Below are 13103 nucleotides of genomic sequence, written 5' to 3'. Positions count from 1 at the left end.
ACTTTATTATTAAAACGTATATAACTTTTATAAATATCTAGAACCACTTTTGACAACTCATTACTTAACTAGTATGATAAAGATAACGATATTTATATTTAATTTTATTAAATATATATAATGATTTAAATTAATATTATATATATTTATACGCATATTATACGTACATAGTTTTATACTTTTACTATACTTAAACTTTACATTTACTTTATTTTTACTTTACTTTAACTTTAATAATTCACTTTAATAATTCATACTTTAATAATTCACTATAATAATTCATACTTTAATAATTCACTTTAATAATTCATACTTTAATAATTCATACTTTAATAATTCACTTTAATAATTCATACTTTAATAATTTACTTTAATAATTCATACTTTAATAATTCACTTTAATAATTCAAAAATCTATTATAAATAGAATTCAATAGGTTTCATTATTTCATAGAAACTTGAAAATATTTTTCTCTAAACTCTCTAAATCGATTTACATATATATATTTACTCCGTATTATTTCAAGATATTATTAGTATACATAAAATATTACGACGGAGTGCTGTCCGAGTGGTTTCGAAATTGTTTTTCGAGTAGGATAAGATTAAGGAAATTATGGGTTATAGCTATGGAGGTGATTGAGTATGGTTCATGGGTATGCTCGTGAGGTCAATATAGTGTTTATCATTTCCGTTGCGTCTACATACCTTTCCTGCAATATTGAATCTCAATATTGATATGTTCGTGAATCCGAGGCCAACCTTGCACTTGTTCAATGACGTTATATGTATTTTTACTACGAAATACAGTATGGTGAGTTTCATTTGCCTTTTTACCTTTATATTTTTGGGACTGAGAATACATGCGCTTTTATAAATGTTTGACGAAATAGACACAAGTAATTGAAACTACATTCTATGGTTGAATTATCGAAATCGAATATGCCCCTTTTTATTAAAGTTTGGTAATCTAAGAATTAGGGAACAGGCACCCTAATTGACGTGAATCCTAAAGATAGATCTATTGGGCCTAACAAACCCCATCCAAAGTACCGGATGCTTTAGTACTTCGAAATTTATATCATGTCCGAAGGAGGATCCCGGAATGATAGGGGATATTCTTATATGTATCTAGTTAATGTCGATTAATAGGTGTTCACCATATGAATGATTATTTTTGTCTCTATGCATGGGACGTATATTTATGAGAACTGGAAATGAAATTCTTGTGGTCTATTAAAATGATGGAAATAAATGATTATGATAAACTAATGAACTCACCAATCTTTTGGTTGACACTTTAAAGCATGTTTATTCTCAGGTGTTAAAGAAATCTTCCGCTGTGCATTTGCTCATTTTAAAGATATTACTTGGAGTCTTTCATAGCATATTTTGAAGAACGTTGCATTCGAGTCATTGAGTTCATCAAAGATTATTATTAAATCAATTTATAGTTGGATAGTGGATATTATGAAATGGTATGCATGCCTGTCAATTTTCGATGTAAAGAAAGTTTGTCTTTTAAAAATGAATGCAATGTTTGTAAAATGTATCATATAGAGGTCAAATACCTCGCAATGTAATCAACTATTGTGAATCGTTTATAATGTATATGAACGGGTCCTTTCAAAAGGGGGCGCGAAAACATCCTCAAGGAGACAATATACAGGTAAATTTCACTGATTGTTTGACCTATTAAACATTTCAACGAGTTTATAAACCAAATTTTGAATGTTTAAACTATAATTGTAACAGATTGATACCAAAGATATCTTGTTTATATGTGGGGGTGCCTTCATAGATCTTGAAAAAAACATTTCAGAAAGGTATGTATGATTACAATAGTACTATCATTTAGTCTCAGTGTTCATATATTACAGATGGCAAACGAGTCAGGTTGGTTCGGTTTGAGTAACGGGTCAAAACGATTTTGGATTGAAAGTTATATCATAACGTTTGTTATATACATACGCCAGGACTCGTCTATTGGGTTTGGGGCACCTGTGCATGCTAATATGAGAGCCAGAGGTGTTACAACTGCAGCTGTGACTTCAACCTTGTTGGAAACTGTAAGTTTTCAATTCATTATTATGAACAAATTGACTGTATTTGTGTTATTAAAACTGTTAATTGTAATTTTATGTAGAGATAAACTAATTATACTTATCTGATCAGTTAGGGGCCAAATAATTAGTTTTTGGATATTCAGTAAAATACCTACTGCAACAAAATTAATTGAGAAATATTGAGATTACTTTTTTTCTCCATCTTTAACAACTTGCTGACAAAATCATAGTTCATAATACTATTGGAAAATTGATTAGTTATATGCAATTTATCTTTGAAAAAAGTTGCTATCAAATCATTTATAAGAAGGAGGTTCAATCCATGGCCTCACATTTCATAATTTTCAAACTTTAAAACAAAAATGTGGAGGGGCAATTCGGTAATTTCGTAATTCAATTTCTGTGTGGCTTTTTCAGTAAGCGATACTCCATTCCATAATCACGCTAAATCAAAATCAAATTAGATCCATAGCAGCTACCCTAACTCATCTTAATCATAATCCTTCTAGTTTACATGGTGATCTTAAAGCAAATCCAGGATTCACGCTACACGTATCACAGATTCAAAATCGAAATCTATAGCGTAAGTCTCGGAAATTGACCAAATGAATTTAAATTTCATCTTTTGATCAGTTTTCTGAGCTGAATTTTGTGTTTTATTCCGCATTCTAGGGTTCGATCTTCTGTTTGTTTGATTTAATCCGAATTCTAGGGTTCGATCTTCTGTTTTGTTAGAAATTGATGTCACCCACAAATAATTTAATTTGAGTGGGAGTGGTTCAAAAGAAGTGTTGGAGTAGTTGCCCCAATTGCTATCTCATCTTCTTGGCACATTGTACATGTTTGTATAAAAAAATGAGAGTTGTTAACCCATTTAAGATGGTTGATCTTACATACACAATTCACATTTTTGAATAACTGAGAAAAGAAGAACATACACATATTGATTTGAGAGATTGTGAGTATACTTGTTCAAGTGGAACATTGCAAACCGTTGAAGGAACCTAGGCCGTGAAACTGTGAAAGTTTTCCATTTGTGATTGTTTTCCCGACCGGTGATCTAAACCTCGATCCGACCGCTTCCGCCGTATAGTTTCTGGTATGTCTAGAACCTATCTATATACCACATTGGTATCAAGAGCATGTAGTTTATTTCCCAGTTATATGCTAATTTTTTTTTGTTTATTACTTGTTGTTGCATTAGTTGTAAACAATTTATTAAGAAAATTAGCATTGTTAATAATATAATCTTGATCAAGATTTGCCTATGTTTAATTAGTACTAAACTAGTTTGATTGCAAATATTCGTTTGATACATCAAATACTAGTTTTAATTTGCAATTTTATATAAATGTACATATATAATTGGAGTATGCTTGTTTATATTGTATACTTACAATCTCTCTCTGTACCTGTACAATCTCTCTGTACATGTATGGATGCGTATAAATATATTAAAATTAATATTTGTTTTGTTTTGTTTTGGTACATCACGAATACACAAATGATTAGGTTCTTTTTCTTTTGTGTGTTATTTCTCTATAGTCTATCTAAATATGTACATAAGATATTTGTGACTTTCACTACTTTCCATGCTGTTCTTTTCCCAAAATTAATTTGAACATGGTTTTATTTCCTTTAATTGCCGAATAAAAGGATGTAGAGTAAAACGTTTTGTAGTTCCATAATATTTATTCAGTGTAAGTTACCATTTTTTTGTAATTATGTCCCACTATAATGCCTTTGTAATTGTAAAGGTTTGGTTTGCTTATGGTTCATAAAATCCGTAAAAATTAGTGAACGACATTCATTTATGTTTCTTGAATATTATGTAATTATGAATAAATGATTATGTGAATGAAAAATGTTTTTGTATATTAACTTCATATTTAATATACTTAATCACTTTTTGGTTTTTGTAACCAAAAATGCTAAGTAGATATTTTTTTTTTTTTGTTAATTATATAACTAGTTGATGATAGTTAAAGGAGTTTAAGAGAGTATCGTCTTTTATTTTGAAAGATATATTTCTTTGTGAAATATAATATTTTTTTAGCACTTAAAAGGTTTCAAAGTTTGAAACATGGTACTGAAAATTTGTGCTATTTCAGATTTATAGGAATTCATAATCTTGTATATATTATTGCGTTAGTGATGGCTTTATAATAGGTTTATAGATGATAATTGGAAACATAGTGACCTTTTTCTCTATAGCTTATGATGACCTATTATTAATAAAATAATATAGTTGTAACACGATTGCATATTTGAGTGGATATAACTAATCTTGCATAATTGTCTTTATTATAGAATTTTGTGTTCAATCATGGCTTCCGCATCAAAGAACATTGTTGCTGAACTTAACAAGGGTGTTAAGTTGAATGGTGATAACTATGAAATATGGAGCATGAAACTCGAATATGTGTTGGAAGAGTAAGAGGCTCTTGTTGCTCTTACTCAATCAATGGAAGTACCTGAGGTGGGGGATACGGAACAACATAAAAGGGATGCTGAAGTGTACATCACTTGAAAACGTAAGAACACCATTGCTCGCATTACGTTGCTGAGCAGCATGGATGATGACATCATGCGTGATTTTTGCAAGTTTGAACTAGCAAAAGATATGTGGAAAGCATTGGCTGACAAGTTTGGTGCAACCTCGGTGACCAAACTAAGATCTCTCACTATCAAGTTTGACCAATATAAAAAAAGTCTGATCATACCATGAAAAAGCATGTCAGACAAATGTCAAACATGATAAGTGAATTGAGAAACGCAGGTCATGTTCTTACTGATGAACAACAGGTTCAAGCTATGATACGTTCCTTGCCTCAAAGTTGGGAGCAAATGAAAATGCATCTCACACATAATGAGAACATTAAGACTTTTGAGGACTGTGCGCGCCATTTAGAGCTAGAAGAAGATCGGATTGAGGCCGGTAAATCAATCACTGAGGTGAATATGGCGACAACCTCTAAAAATGCTTTTAGACATAAGCGCAAGTTTCATCACCATAAGGGTAAAGAAACTTATAAGTCCAACAAAAGGCCAAACACCAATCATCGTGGCAAGGGAACATGATATGGCCGAAACGGACGGTTTTTGTTTGCGCGGTGTAGTCAGGCCACGGCTCGTCAAGATCAGCCACTCGTAGGGAAGGGTACTGTTTTAAATTTATATTTAGCGGGGCCTAAATCTTACTACTCCTTATAAGTAAGGAAAGTATGACCTAGAGTCGTATTTTTGAGATATCAGTAGAATCGAACCTATATTTAAGCCTAAGATAGTTAGGGAGTAGTGATTATTTAATTTGGGATTTTCTAATTCATAAGACAGATAAAGTAAATGCGATAAAATTTGTGATTCAGATAAGGTTAAAGTGAGTGCATACTATGATTTCATCAGTTATTCTGCCGAGATTATGGGATGCTGGCTCATGAATAGGCAGAGGCCTTGTATTCATTACACTAGTCCTAAACGCCCCTGTCATAAGACATGTCACTGGATACTGCGTTAGGCTTGAAGATTCTGAATAGACAGCAACGTCCCTTACCCCCGACGCCCGTGCAGTCTGACGTTCAAACGGCTCATCCAATTGAGCGACTCGGTTGGGTGACGTATTAACATTCCAAAATGGTCTAAACTTTCTTAAGCATAATAGAATACATGGTTTATCATATCCGAGAGACGTGATGTGTTTCAATGCTTTCGTTAATGATTGGTAAAAGATAGTTAGGCCCTTAAAAAGAGTTCAACCATGAAGAACACCATGGCCAAGTCAAACTGACTTCCATGAACACGTTCGGTTATCCTAACGGTCCAATCCTTTATGTGTCTAAACAAACAGTTCCTTAATTAACTAAGATTCCCTCAAGTGGGGTGCAATGCTTGAGACCGCGTTATGGTTCAGTGTACTGGTTAACACTAGCTGGGTTCCATGGCCTTACTTAGCAGAGGTACAGCTTACAACAACCGTTGTGCTTCAGCGTGCACGTACGAAGTTTATATGCTTGGTGACTACACTAGAATGATCTAGGACCTACAATGTACTAAGGGCCTAGTCAGATGTTTCATTACGAAAGAGTCCTCAGTCGAAATCCAAAGCTTGATAGACTTACTACAACCGGTGTGCCTCAGTCGATCTTACGTTGTATCCGATAGACTTCTCTTACCAAGGGGTGACATAGATACACAAACCATTTCGACGACATACACAAACCATAATATTATTTCGGAAAGCATAATCGAAAAGCACAATCGATGACATACACAAACCATAATATTATTTCGGCATTATAACTACTTATATCATAGCATACACTAAAGATAACTACTCTCTAATCAAATCAAATAATATAATAAGACATTAAGATAAGGGATAGAAGTACCAGTAGATTAAATGAGTTCTGAATACAAAAGTGAATTGAAGTGAGAGAAAGAAGTGAGAGTATGACTAATATTGTACAAGAGAGAGAAGGCCTTGAGAGTATGACTAATATTGTACAAGAGAGAGAAAGAAGTGAATTGAAGTGTGTATTGGAATGAATGATAAAGACCCTATAAATAGACTAGGATTTTGCCAAAATACGGCTGGCAGGCCATTTGGCAGGCCGTTTGGCAGCCCGTATTTGGCAGGCCGTTTTCAAGGCAGCCCGTTTGGAGGCACGTTTGGAGGGCTGTATCTGGCAGGCTATTTCCATAGTAACAGGCTGTATGGCAGGCCGTTTGGTAGGCCGTTTTTGATGCTGGTCAGCCTTGATTCTCTGGATCGTAACTTGATTTCTTGTCTTTCACCGTTTTCGCTCTAGAATCTTCGTTTTAGCTCCGATTCTCTTGATTCTTTTTCATCGCCTTTGTAATTACTTATTCTTCAATTCTAACCGACGAAGTGGGTATTTTGCCTATAAAGTTCGAATCTTTGTTGTTTTTGGGACTTAATACCGGGGTGAAAACGTGACTTTTTGGCCGATATCAAATATCCGACACTTAGACTTTGCTTGTCCTCAAGCAAACTCTCATTTTATTAAGAATCTTTTCGGCATTTCTTTTCTAATAGCCCAAACAATTTGCTTTTATTATAAGAGCAAAAGATAAGATGAGTCATCTATGTTAGGATTGAAAGTATCTCCGCAAGCATGGGAGGAGGTTACATGACGTAGGCTAGCTTTCACGGGTCACTCAAATCACTCAAGTGTTTAGGGTTCCCTATAGATCTAAGAAATGAATACACTCATAGCCAGTCATGCTGCGCCCATCGTCATAGGCTTGATAAAGACTCAAATCCTTGCTGCTAATACGAGAACAGTAGTAATCTCAGCTTTATGGGTCATCTGTCAGTAGTGAAAAGGAATTTTGGAGTGGTAGTGAAGTTGTGTTTTGAGGGGTGAGATAAAAGGGTAATGTAGTCTTTATACAGACTTTTATTTGGATAGATAGGAGTGCTGAAGTATTTTGAGAAGCACTTTTGAACTTTTCTCCATTTGATAATCATTTTCGGTCGAGTTCTCTTCGGCATTTCTCTTATTAAGTTCTGCTCCTTTTCTCAGAACTATAAACAATATTTTTTTTTTTAAGGGACTTCATCTCGAGAAACTTTTAGCCGGTAAACTTTTTCAGGAACTTTGCCATGATACTTGAGAGATTTATAACATCGGGTTTTCAGAAGGAATCTCATTTTCTGGATTTTCGAGAAATAGCAAAGGTAATGTGGATGTGGTGGAGTAGAAGTAGTGGAGGTGCGGAAGGCTTATGTTTGACAAATGACTAGCTCTTTGATTACCACCGAACCGCGTTTCACTGATTGGAGATGTAGATCTAAAGCAAGTTTTGATTCTGAGCACAGACATCGGCACTCTCAATGGAAAATAGTGAAGCATTAAAGATGAATGCTGGTCTTATTTGAGGTGCCTCACCATAATCAATTTAGGTCGATAATGCTTTAGTCATGCAATGCTCTATTGGAGATTTCAATCTAACAAGATTTCCACCTTACTTAAGCCTTATTTTTATTGATAAATGTTTTAGGTTTTCAAAAATACTCTTTCGAAAAGGGTCTCTTTTTCAAAAATTTTGAAATTTGGCTTAAGGACTTGGAATTTTCGTAATGGGTTATTGTAATACAGCATAAAAAGATACCAACATCCCACACTTAGATGAACATTGTCCTCAATGTTCCTAGTATATCCCACACTTAGGAGTTTTAGTTGATGATTTGGGAGTATTTGTCTAGTGTTTTAATTGGGTGTTATCCCACACTTAGTGATAAGCTAGGATGTGGCATAGTTTGAATCTTGAGCTAGTAGCAAAAAGAGAGAAATACCCCTAGCAGATGCGGCTGGCTTCCAATCCTTGCATCTTTATCGGCTCATTTGTCGTTCTTTATTCTTCTACTCTACTTTATTGCACGGGTTGCCTCCCGAGAAGCGCTTTTGTTTAAGGTCGTTGGCTCGACCGTAGTGATGCATTAAAAAGCAGACATTCCTCGCTGATGGTTGTGATCTTGGTTCTCTTGAGGGAATTGAGTCTTGGCGGATAAATCCTGAGAAAGTGTCGGACCAATAGTGGTAGAAGATCCGGTACTTCTGTTGAAGATCTTCTGAACGATAATTAGTGCGCAGTTCGGCTCTCGATAAGTCTTCAAGTCCGATGAGGATATGATCCACGGCTCTGCTGGTTGACCCATGAATGACAATCATAGAAGCAGTGCTGGTGGTGATTATTTCTCTGATGGGGTGCTCATTTCGGAGGTCTTCAAATAATGTCAGAAACTGTATTTTTAGAATTTCGAAGTCTTCGGAATGGTGATCTCTACAGTAAGAGTCAGTAGCTTTGCACAGATTCACTAAAAGGCGAAGCTGAAAAGAAGTGAAGAGCAACCCTGACCCAAGCATAATGTCACTGTCTTTGAGTATATCTCCCTACATCCAGCTTTAAATGTGAAACTAGGATCTGTGGATTCTTGGAAGATACGTGTTATCTGCTTAGTCACGTAGGTGGCTATGTTGACTCGGTCTGGTTCAAGATGAGAGAACGAATTGTTTCTCCTTGCTTCTTCCATAACAACGTCTCGTAGCACTTTGATAATCAGGTCGGCATGGTGATCAATGGTTACGTAAATTACCAATCTCTCTGGTGTGTTCTCAAAATTATCTCTTTCCAAGAGAGCAAAAATGTTGTGAATATCCTCAATCATTTGCAAGTCAGAGTGAAAGTCGAGCGTCCGGTGGAAAGATCCATATGCTTCTGGATGAGAGTCGGTAGTGCTCGTTGGTTTCGTGAGAACGGAAGTGCAGATCCGGCTAAGGCGTTATAGACCTTGGAGTAAATGATCTTCTGATCTCGGCAGAATCTTGTCTCAAGAATAGTGCGAACCACTGAATTGTGGTCCCGTTGCCTTTCTTCATGATAGATATGATCGTGTAGAGAATTGATAAAGTCTTGGATGCGTTCGTCTAGGATTTCAACATCATTGTCTTCTCTTCGGAGATAGCGATCGTATTCGTACTTGATAGCCATGATTCTTTCGGTTAGGCGTAGTGAAAAATCAATGGTTGATTTTTGGATGGCTTTGAGAATGTCTTCAAATTCATCGGTATCATTGATGAAGGTTATCATGTCTGCGTATGTGGATATAATCGGAATTCGATCTGAAGAAGAGTCCGGCTCCCCTTGATCTGGTTCTATTTGAGAGTGTGAGTTATTCAGAATATCATCATGCTGCTCTACCTCGTCATCATCGGTGTATTGTTCTTCTGAGGATGCGTCTGACGAATGGGTTCCTTCAGTATTCTGATTCTCTGGTTTGATACTTGCAGGATCAATTCCTATATCCTTAACCTCAGCCTTGTCGGTCTTCTTCTTGAAGTGAATGATTAAACTGTGATTTTCCGTCTCAAGCCTCATTACTTCTTCATGACGCTCAATGCTTGGAGCGGGTGTTGTCGCAGTTTCTTTTATGTCTTCCATTTACTCTTCCTCTTCAGATTCTTTCTCTCCCTCTATTTCTTCCCTGGGATCTTCTTCTTCCGTTTCTGGGTCTTCTGCAAACTATGATTCGACACCCATCTCGATATCATCAGCTGGTGGTGAAGACTCGTCATCGGAAGTGATCCATCTGGTGGAAATAGGAAACATCTCTGCTTGTCCAGTAAGATCGGTTGGTCGGTCAATTTTGAAGGTAACGCTCTCCCCATGTGATCGTAAGATCAAGGTTTGATTGTACACATCTGTAGTGACCCGAACTTTTCCATGTTTATATATATTAATTGAGATTGATATTTACATGATTAAATGTTTCCAACATGTTAAGCAATCAAACTTGTTAAGACTTGATTAATTGAAATATGTTTCATATAGACAATTGACCACCCAATTTGACCGGTGATTCACGAACGTTAAAACTTGTAAAAACTATATGATGACATATATATGGATATATATATATATATAGTTAACATGATACTATGATAAGTAAACATATCATTAAGTATATTAACAATGAACTACATATGTAAAAACAAGACTACTAACTTAATGATTTTTAAACGAGACATATATGTAACGATTATCGTTGTAAAGACATTTAATGTATATATATCATATTAAGAGATATTCATACATGATAATATCATGATAATATAATAATTTAAAATCTCATTTGATATTATAAACATTGGGTTAACAACATTTAACAAGATCGTTAACCTAAAGGTTTCAAAATAACACTTACATGTAACGACTAACGATGACTTAACGACTCAGTTAAAATGTATATACATGTAGTGTTTTAATATGTATTTATACACTTTTGAAAGACTTCAATAAACTTATCAAAATACTTCTACTTAACAAAAATGCTTATAATTACATCCTCGTTCAGTTTCATCAACAATTCTACTCGTATGCACCCGTATTCGTACTCGTACAATACACAGCTTTTAGATGTATGTACTATTGGTATATACACTCCAATGATCAGCTCTTAGCAGCCCATGTGAGTCACCTAACACATGTGGGAACCATCATTTGGCAACTAGCATGAAATATCTCATAAAATTACAAAAATATGAGTAATCATTCATGACTTATTTACATGAAAACAAAATTACATATCCTTTATATCTAATCCATACACCAACGACCAAAAACACCTACAAACACTTTCATTCTTCAATTTTCTTCATCTAATTGATCTCTCTCAAGTTCTATCTTCAAGTTCTAAGTGTTCTTCATAAATTCTACAAGTTCTAGTTACATAAAATCAAGAATACTTTCAAGTTTGCTAGCTCACTTCCAATCTTGTAAGGTGATCATCCAACCTTAAGAAATCTTTGTTTCTTACAGTAGGTTATCATTCTAATACAAGGTAATAATCATATTCAAACTTTGGTTCAATTTCTATAACTATAACAATCTTATTTCAAGTGATGATCTTACTTGAACTTGTTTTCGTGTCATGATTCTGCTTCAAGAACTTCGAGCCATCCAAGGATCCGTTGAAGCTAGATCCATTTTTCTCTTTTCCAGTAGGTTTATCCAAGGAACTTAAGGTTCGTGAATCAACCAGTGGCCAAGTCTTACTTCCCGACGAAGTAAAAATCTGTGAAAGTGAGTTATAGTCCCACTTTTAAAATCTAATATTTTTGGGATGAGAATACATGCAGGTTTTATAAATGATTTACAAAATAGACACAAGTATGTGAAACTACATTCTATGGTTGAATTATCGAAATCGAATATGCCCCTTTTTATTAAGTCTGGTAATCTAAGAATTAGGGAACAGACACCCTAATTGACGCGAATCCTAAAGATAGATCTATTGGGCCTAACAAACCCCATCCAAAGTACCGGATGCTTTAGTACTTCGAAATTTATTTCATATCCGAAGGGTGTCCCGGAATGATGGGGATATTCTTATATATGCATCTTGTTAATGTCGGTTACCAGGTGTTCACCATATGAATGATTTTTATCTCTATGTATGGGATGTGTATTGAAATATGAAATCTTGTGGTCTATTATTATGATTTGATATATATAGGTTAAACCTATAACTCACCAACATTTTTGTTGACGTTTTAAACATGTTTATTCTCAGGTGATTATTAAGAGCTTCCACTGTCGCATACTTAAATAAGGACGAGATTTGAAGTCCATGCTTGTATGATATTGTGTAAAAACTGCATTCAAGAAACTTATTTTGTTGTAACATATTTGTATTGTAAACCATTATGTAATGGTCGTGTGTAAACAGGATATTTTAGATTATCATTATTTGATAATCTACATAAAGCTTTTTAAACCTTTATTGATGAAATAAAGGTTATGGTTTGTTTTAAAATGAATGCAGTCTTTGAAAAACGTCTCATATAGAGGTCAAAACCTCGCAACGAAATCAATTAATATGGAACGTTTTTAATCAATAAGAACGGGACATTTTAGTTGGTATCAGAGCGTTGGTCTTAGAGAACCAGAATTTTGCATTAGTGTGTCTTATCGAGTTTGTTAGGATGCATTAGTGAGTCTGGACTTCGACCGTGTTTACTTGAAAAATGATTGCTTAACAAATTTTGTTGGAAACTATATATTTTTAACATGTGAATATTATGTGATATATTAATCTCTTAACGTGTTTAATATTATGTGATAGATGTCTACCTCTAGAACAAGTCCCATTGACTCACCTAATAATAATGAAGAGTCAAATGTAAATTGGAATGATTCGTGGACTGATTCACAAGTTCCCGAAGAGGAACCGGAAGAAGAGTCAGAACCGGAAGAAGAATCGGAACCGGAAGAAGAATCGGAACCGGATGAAGAAATAGAACCGGTGGGGGAAATAATAAAACGGTTAAGTAAAAGAAAATCCTCAACCAACCGACCAAGGTTAATTATGGTCAATGGTGTTTCCGCCAAGGAAGCAAAATATTGGGAGGATTACCAATTCTCCTATGAATCGGATTCCGACGAGAATTCCAATGATGTTATAGAAATTACCCCAACTGAATTTAAAAAGGCAAAAGAAAATAATAAGGGAAA

General features: G+C 34.7%; 1 pseudogene; it reads left to right on the top strand.

The window, feature by feature from the left end:
• The window catches only part of LOC139849053 (CLP protease regulatory subunit CLPX1, mitochondrial-like), a 324386-nt pseudogene that overhangs the window by 262568 nt on the left and 48715 nt on the right, over positions 1-13103 (top strand).

The sequence above is a fragment of the Rutidosis leptorrhynchoides genome, chromosome 5 (genome assembly GCF_046630445.1).
Source record: "Rutidosis leptorrhynchoides isolate AG116_Rl617_1_P2 chromosome 5, CSIRO_AGI_Rlap_v1, whole genome shotgun sequence".
NCBI lineage: Eukaryota > Viridiplantae > Streptophyta > Magnoliopsida > Asterales > Asteraceae > Rutidosis > Rutidosis leptorrhynchoides.
The sequence above is the reverse complement of the archived record's forward strand: the minus strand, read 5'-3'. Positions and strand labels throughout refer to the sequence as shown.